Below are 8,122 nucleotides of genomic sequence, written 5' to 3' on the forward strand. Positions count from 1 at the left end.
TCTCCCACCCCTCCTGGATCCTTATACTCATTCTGCAATAATGGCATTATATGGTATTTGTCCTTGTGAAACTGAGTTAGTTCACTCAGCATAATGCTCCCCAGTCCCTCCCAAATCAGGTAATAATTTACAAAATCATTGTTCCTGCGTGCTGCATAGTATCCATTGTGGGTCTTCTTAGTCTTGAGGGAATTTTTAGGGCACAACCAGGAGATTTAGAAGGAGTAGTTCAAATACAGGAAAGGAAGAGCAAAGGGCAAGAACGTGCCAGCAAAGCAGGGAGGATTGAAGTTAGACTGTAGGAGGCACTTCCTGACCAGGAAGATGAGTCATGGGACAGTTTCCTTCCAGATTACTCTAAGGGTGAATGGAGAAATGGGGTCAGGGCCAAGGTTAGGCAAAGTTCTGCCTGAAGCAGAGATTGGGCTGGGTGATCCTGAAAATTTCTCCCAGTCTTGGGGTTACCTTTTTTCAAGTGGCCTATGGACCAGACCTCAGGAATCCCTAAGAAGATGAAACATCCTTCTCACTCTCACCTGCACCCTGGTCCCTTCTCATCCTACAGGAAGACTCCCTCTACTCTAGACCAACCCCCCTGTAGTGTTCATAGAAATTCCTATAGACTTCATGCCCTACCAGTAACAAACTTAACTACTTTTTCAGAGGAAGCAAACAGAAACAGTGCTCTTATTCTGAACCCATATTCTTATTCTTATGGTGCTCTTATTCATAGCCTACATACATATCCCATTCCAGAGCACGTTCCGGCCCAAATGCACTGCTGTCTTCATCCAATGAGTTGCTCAGTTCTCCATTTAGAGGTGGAAGTAAGCCCCACCCCATAACATACAGTGGCCATCCAGATGAAACTTCCTAGGGTCTCCTCCAGCCAATTTACGTCCTTTCCCTGTCTGCTGACCTCATGGGCCCTGTACTGGTGCAGGATGACCACCTTGTTGAGGAGAAGCCAAGAGGCAGAGTCACAGGTAGGGAGTTCACCCCATCAGGTATGTATGGGCTGTGAGACAGCCTAGCAGAAGCTGTCTAGGAACTGAGGTGAGTCCCTCCCAGCAGCAGTGGGGTGACACGCAAAATTGCTCTTCTAATGCCTGAAGGACTTTTCTTGTGGTTTGACTCTTTCAAGTTGAAACAATCGTTCTGAATCCTGGTGTTTCAAGTAAGCATCCTTTTTCTAAAGTCCTTGCTCATTTCATCTCCTGTCACAATGGGAACAAGGAGTTAAAACTCAAGCCTAGAGAGTCAGTCTTAGCATTTAAGTTAAGAGGTTGTGGCATCGCTAGCTCCGAGCAGATTCGAGCTGCAGCCAGAATGATTGAGGTGGTTTGCATTGGACCTGGGAAGAAGAAGGTCTGAGTTAAGTGCAACATTGATGACACCACTGGATAGCTTAAAAAACAGGTTGCAGCTCAAACTGGCACCATTGAAACAAAATTGTCTTTAAGAAGTGGTGCACCATTTTCAAGGACCACTTGTGTTTAGGTGACTATGAAATCCATGATAAGATGATCCTGGAGTTTTATTACCAGTAGGGCAGGATTCCGTCTTCCCTCCCTTCTATGCCTTTGAGTTGTGGTGCTGGAGAAGAGTGTTGGACATACTGTGGACTACCAGGAGAACAAAGCAGGTCTGTCCTAGAGAGGGTGAAACCAAGCTTCTCTCTGGAGGCAAGGATTGTGAGACTCTGTCTCACTTTCTTTGGGCATGTTGCAAGGAGGGACCAGTCCTTGGAGAAGGATATCATGCTCGGAAGGGTGGAGGGACAGCGCAGGAGAGGAAGACCCAAGATGAGATGGATTGACTCAGTGACTGGAGAAATGTGATTAGGTCTGTCAGAGATGATGAGATTGACTAAGGATAGGGCAGGGTTCAGAGCTAATATACATAGAGTCACTATGAGTGACAAGTGCATCTATAGTACTTAGATGCTGGGGTAAAATACAAAACAAATCTGAAAGTTAGAAAGAGGCTTAGATGTGGCTTAGAGAGTAAAGGTATTGCAAATGGTTAAGAGCTCAGCAGATAACCAGAAGGTTAGTGGTTCAAAACCACCCATCAGCTCTGCTGGAGATCTGATTTCATAAATATTACAAATAGGATTTGTAAACTTGGACTCAAGTAACATTTTTTGAGAAAAGATGATGACAGCCTAGAAAACCCCACAGTTTTTTACTCTATCACATGGGTCTGTATGAGTCAAAACCAACTCAACAATAAGGAACAGAACTCCTTGTCCTTAGTACCCTCCCAGTAGGATTTATAACTCTCCTCTTCTGCCCAGACCCCACTTTAAAGGGTCTCTCTGTCTGAGAAGGTGGCAACAGACAGACCTGACACTTGAGGCAGCAGATCAGGAACCAACCATCTATGTGCTGACAATGCAGACCAATCCCAGAAGGTGGGTCACAACCAGGGCTGGGGCTTCACAAAGCAACTACAAATACAGAGGCTACAGTGAAAATAAAGGGGTAGCTGAAAAGGAGAGAGGATGGGGAGAGGCCTGAGGAGGGACTTGGCTGCACAGATTTCTAACCCAAACCAGTCCTAGTCTCCAATCTGGAAGCTAAGATGTCTCTACCTTACCCATAGCATATGAGCTAAGGATCTCACTCAGCTTAAGACTGCTTGTCATGAGCACTGCCCCGATAGGATGGAAGTCTCCCATCTTCCTCCTTCCCACAGAGGGTTCTCAGCATAGTCCTGTCCCCTCCCCGTTCTGGCTTCAGCATGAGAGCACCCAGGGAAATCCACCCAGGATGCCTCAGAACCCTACCCTTCCAGTGGGATGTGGATTGGTCAGAACTTCCTGTATGACTGCAATCCCATCCCAGGGGACAGTTTCTTTCCTGATCAGGGTTCCTCCCCCACCTTAGGTCCCCACAAGGGACAGAGTCAGTTGTTGTTGAGAAGGGGTGTCTGCTTACAAGAGCCCGTGCATATGTTTGTAGCCACGTGCTCTCTTGAATGTTCATCTGTGTAACTCTGGGCCCACATGTCTTCAGTAGGGTGTGTCCTGTGTCTCTTCTGGGGTGGTGAGTGGAGCTCCGGCGTGTCTTGCTTGGCCTGTAGAGTATGAGCACATCCCGTACAGGCCTACCCGTGTGTAAGCACAGACTCAATGTGGCTGGCAGTGTCCATCCGTGTGTGAGGGTCACATGTTCGGAGTCTCACTGGGTCACAAGGAGCCGCAGTGACCCTGGAACCACCCTGCTGAGCACTGACTACATGCCAGGCACTGTGCTGGCCCACCAATGGCCCCAGGGGATGGGCCCTACCCTTCTCGTCACCGTTGCAGGTGACTAGGTCGTTAAGCGAGTGATTGCCCCAGCAGCAAAGTTCACCCGTCGCCATGAAGTGGACTCATCCTCATGGCAGCCCCAAGCGTGTCACAGAACTGTGCTCCATGGGGTTCCCAGAGGTAGAACGCCAGGCCTTTCTTCTGAGGTTCCTCTGTGGGGACTCAAGCTCCAGCCTTTTGATTAGGCAGTTGGGTTGATTCAGAGCCTTCCGTGTTAACCCATGTTACAGGGTGGAGGCCGAGGTGGAAGGCTCGGAACCCCGAATGCCACCATCTATCATTCTGTGACAACAGAGAATAGATCTGCCCACTGAGGGACGGAGCTAAAGGACAGGGTTCTGGGCCTCAATGGGGCCCCACACTCCCTTCCTATCAGCTTTCACCCAAAGCTGCCAAATTGCTGCTCAACTTGCTCTTTCCTGCAGGGATGAGGAGACAGAGTCCGCACCAATAGCTGAGCACCCCAAGAGGCAGCCTAGGGGTGCAGCTTTCATTTTCTGACTGGCTTTGTGCAGGGGTCCTCCGAAAAGCCCGTTGCGTGCTGGAGCCCAGCTCATGCCTTCTGTCCCCAGCTGTCCCCCCAGGCCCTTTGTTCCTGGAGCCCACAAGTTCACCCAGCTCCCTCTGGTGACTCTGAACTTCTCAGAGTGGCCAGTCCCCCATGTGCTGGTGCCTCCCAGGACAGCTCCCCATGGGAACAGCCTGTGCCCGACTGTGTCAGCCTGTGCCCTCACCCCACACCAAGGCAGCTGGGCCAAGAGGGCTGGCTCAGGCTCGCTGCGCCTGCCCTGAGCCTGGCATCGCTCCACTGCAGCCGTGCTCCTGACGAAAAGCCTCCCCCATGTAGGAGATCCTAGAGCACAGAGGGCGGATGGCATGGGGAGCTGACCGGTTCGTGAACGTCTGAGCATGTCTTCAGGGAGCTCACGGTGTTCACACTCTCTGCCCAGGGCCTAGCACACTGCCCAGCACGGAGTTAGTAAGGGGAAACCTAATGGAAAAGGGTGCAGGGCAACACCGGATGCCCCTGAGCTCACCTTTAGGGGGACAATACACACTCATCTTTAGTCCAGACTTTCTGTCTGCCTGCCTCTGTGTTGGTGGGGGTGTGTGTGTGAGCGTGTGCGCATGCTTCTCCAAGACTTAGGCACACAGTGACATTCAGTCTATGCATCTGATGGGCTGACACTCCTCAGAGCTCCCCAAGAGCAATCTTAGATGCCTCCTGGCTTCCTGGTTTCCCACTCATGTTTCCTCTGAGGCTGCAGGTCTACGGGCCCGAAGGTCCTTGGTCCAGAGAGATGACTAATAAAACTGGATTAAGTGGAAGTTGAAGAGAACAATGAGATTGAATCATCCTGATCTGTGACAAGAGAGAATAGATCTGCCCACTGAGGGATGGAGCTAAAGGACAGGGTTCAGGCCTTCCTGGAGAGTCACAGGGCTACACCCGCATATCCAGTGTCAGGGCAGGAACACAAATGCATGACTGTGCATGCGCACACCCTCAGACATAACCATACGCAGACATAAACATGGGTATGTATGTGGAGACACAAGAACTTGATGCTCAAACTTGCATATAGAGAAATACAGGGACACAATGCCCATTTATATATGCACACACAGGGATGTATGGACAGCACACGCAGCTGCACCCAACACACACACACACATCTAAACACAACACAGAGTTGCACCCAACACACACACACACACACACACACACACACACACACTCACATCTAGACACCACACACAGATGCATTCAACACATACAGACATCTAGACACCACACACAGATGCATTCTACACACACATACACATGCGCACCCTACCCCTGCCAGCGAGCTGGTGCACTCAGCTTTCAGCGCCCTGTCTCCTGTCTGTCATACTCCGCTGTATTTCGGGGAAATCCAGAGCCGAACACCTCCCCGCCCGCCCTGCCCCGTCACCGAGGCCTCAGGACTGGCAGGTAGACAAAGGGCAGAGAGCAAATGATGATGGAGCACCTCTCTGCGCCAGACACCGGGACTTGGCACGGCAGCACCCAGGAGGTGATCTGCAAACTCTTTGGAGTGGAGAACTCTTTGTTTAAAGGGAATCCTATCCAAAAGTGCAATAGAATGAGCATATGTAAGCAGAGCTGCTCTGGCCGACTTGGGGAAGGACGTCTGGACTCCACCCTCTCTGGTTCCCCTTGACTGTGACCCTGGGGCTTTACACCAGTGTGAAAGCCACCGTGGGACATTCCATTTAGTCTGCAGAATGACTCTGCCAAGCAAAGTCAGGTGTCTACTCTGCAGAGGGGGAAACTGAGGTCCCATAAGGAGGATAACAAGTCCAAGTTCACCAAACCATTAAGGCTGAAAGACAGGATCTTCAAAGCATTAGATCCCTGTAAAACTCCCCTCGATTTTCTATTCTGAGAAGTCCCTTCATTTGCACAGTGTCTGGGGGTCCACTGTTTGAAATAACAGGCCCTGGAAACCTGATATGTGTGTAAGAGTGAGTGTGTGAGAGAGAAAGTGTGTGGGTGTGTAAGACTGTTAGTGAGTATGTGTGTGAGTCCACGTACGTGTGTGAGGGAGTCCATGAGGGGAGTGTGTGTGCGAAGGTGGAAGTGGATGTGTGTAAGTGTGTGCCCGTGGCTCCCGCAAACATGGGAACACAGGTGTTCTCAGTCAGTTAAGCACGACATCCGAGTAGCAGTTATTCTGCACCCCCCTTGTGAGGCACAGGTGATGGGAAGGTGAACCAGGCATGGTGCCTCCTCTGGGAGACAGACGACCTGACCTGCACGGGCAGAGGAGGGAGTGTGACATCAAAAGCTGTGTGTGGAAGGGACTGTGAGGGGCTCTGTGGGGGGAGCCTGAAGGAATGTGCCTTGCCAGGGAGGGTGTACACAGAACTGGGAGAGTGCTGAGTGTGTGAGGGGGCATATCCTTGGGGTTCAGGCCCGGAAATGAAAAGTGGCAAGTAGGGGCCAGGGCAGATGGTCGGAGAGAGCGACAAAGTGAAGCGATGTGAGGCTGGGGCTGGCAGTTGGAAATGGGGGAGAAGAGGGGAGCCATCTGCTCACAGCCCCCGAAACCCAAACACCCACCCTTCGCGGCTCCTCCGAGCATGCCTTGCTTACATCCTCCCTGACAGGCCCTGGGGCCATTTCTCCACACCCCCTCTCCCACCTCCACAGACAGCTTCAACTGCTGAGGAAGCAGCAAAAGGCGGGAGGTGGTCATCTATGAATGTCCACGGGGCTTGAGGGTTCTCTTTGTCAGGGAACGCATGTCAGATGAGACAAGGAGGATCCTGAGTGTGCATTGGTGTTCAGACCGAGTCCTGGCCCCAGGACAGTCTATGTGGTCTGCAGCCTGCCTTCCCAACTGCGCCCACCCACTCCCCATATCTAAGCAGGCAGCATTCCCAGACCAGGCATCCGGGAACATCTCAATGTCACAGTCGGAAGGGCACTGGGAGAGCACCCATTTTCCAGATGAAGACCCTGAAACCCTGTGATCCTGTGATGGGGTGGAACTTGCTCAAGATCAGTCAGGCACCCCTTCCTGCCTGGATCCCCTTTACTTCCTCTTGTTGTTGTCTGTTGCTGGGGGTCAGCTCTGACTCAGAGACTCCATATGAAGCAGAATGAAGCTGTCTTTGTGACTGCGGGTGTGCATTCTGAGAGGCTTGCATCCAGGGACCACCTTCCAGCACTGTGTCGGACAGCTTTCTGTTGTGATCCTAAAGGGTTTTGTGGGGTTTTTTCCCCTGGCTGATTTTCATCTCACATACTTCGGGCATGTGTTGTCAGGAGGGCCTAGTTCTTGGAAAAAGACATCATGCTGGAAAAGGTCAGGAAAGCGAGGGTGAGTGTTGACAGGATGGATTGACACGGTGACTGTCACCATGGATTTGAGCAGGTCAGAGCTGGTGAGAAAGGTGCAGCAAAGGGCTAAGTTCAGAGCTGTTGTTCGCTAAGGGTCATAATCGACTCCATGGCACCTAACAACAGTTTTCAGAAGTAAATGTCCAGCTCTTTCTTCCTAGTCTGTCTTCATCTAGAAAGTCCACTGGAATCTGTCCATCTTGGGTGACCTTGCCAGGATTTGAAAAACTAATGGCAGAGCTTTCCAGTATCATACAGGACACAAGCCACCAGTGTAACAAACTGACAGACAGGCAACGGTCCCTACTCCTAGGTTTCTGCAAACAGGCAGTGAGACAAAAGAGCAGAATCCCCATCAGCCTCTTGGTCGGGCCCCGCCCTGCGATCTGCAGCCCTCCCAGAACTCAGAATGTCAGCCTGCAGGCGGTGTGGGGGGCACTGCGAAGGTTGGCCCTACCCTCCCCAGAACTCAGGTCAGCTTGCAGGTGGAGTTGGGGGAGTTGGCAAGGCTGACCCTGCGTCCAGCCATCACCTTGCGGGCGGAAGTCCCATTTTTCAGGCCGACTTGCTCTTAGGGCTTACCCGGAAGTGAAATTTCCAAAGGTCCAGAGAAGGTGAGGATGGCTCAGGACAGGGCAAGATTCAGTCCCGTTGTTCACAGGGTGGCTAGAGTTGAACCAAATCAGGGACACATGATAACAACAGCAACCAGGATTTAGCCAAATAAATTCTTCTCTTGCTCATCTCCATGCAAAAGGGAGGCGCTGTGTTAACTCTTCCTGCTCAGAAGGCCTGTGGGGGCACATTAGCCCAGCCAGGGTCACAGCCCCACCAGGCAATGTATTTACAGGGACAAACCATGAGACTCATCTTATTGCTAGAAAACTTATTGCTAAGTGGTCCTAGGATACTTAATG

This window comes from Elephantulus edwardii, unplaced genomic scaffold (assembly GCF_000299155.1).
Source record: "Elephantulus edwardii isolate Elephantulus edwardi_28Jun2011 unplaced genomic scaffold, EleEdw1.0 scaffold00063, whole genome shotgun sequence".
Taxonomy (NCBI): domain Eukaryota; kingdom Metazoa; phylum Chordata; class Mammalia; order Macroscelidea; family Macroscelididae; genus Elephantulus; species Elephantulus edwardii.